The sequence below is a fragment of the Sinocyclocheilus rhinocerous genome, unplaced genomic scaffold (assembly GCF_001515625.1).
Source record: "Sinocyclocheilus rhinocerous isolate Xijiao unplaced genomic scaffold, SAMN03320098_v1.1 scaffold827, whole genome shotgun sequence".
Taxonomy (NCBI): Eukaryota; Metazoa; Chordata; class Actinopteri; order Cypriniformes; family Cyprinidae; genus Sinocyclocheilus; species Sinocyclocheilus rhinocerous.
The window spans coordinates 975,181-975,604 of record NW_015633173.1 but is presented as its reverse complement, the minus strand read 5'-3'; the positions used below and the strand labels follow the sequence as shown (position 1 = coordinate 975,604).

Genomic DNA, 424 nt, shown 5'->3' with positions numbered 1-424 from the left:
CACAAAACCAGTCATAAGGGTCAATTTTTTTGAAATCTTCTTATGGTTTGTAAGAATAGGACAATATTTGGCCGAGATACAACTATTTGAAAATCTGGAATCTGAGGGTGCAAAAAAATCAAAATATTGAGAAAATCTCCTTTAAAGTTGTCCAAATGAAATTCTTAGCAATGCATATCTTCATGGAACATGATCTTTACTTGATATCCTAATGATTTTTGGCATAAAAGAAAAATCTATAATTTTGACCAATATAATGTATTTTTGGCTATTGCTACAAATATACCCCAGCGACTTAAGACTGGTTTTGTGCTCCAGGGTCACATTTATTATTTATTCACATCAATCTATTTGTATTTACATTTATCATTTTGTTTATGACCGTAGGATATATATATATATATATATATATACAGTATATATA

The 424-nt window shown here is 28.3% G+C and overlaps 1 protein-coding gene across 1 annotated transcript in view; it reads left to right on the top strand.

Annotated features, from left to right (window-relative positions):
• LOC107743322 (protein FAM184A) overlaps positions 1 to 424 on the top strand; it is a 142,058-nt gene that overhangs the window by 96,411 nt on the left and 45,223 nt on the right. The window lies entirely within an intron of this gene.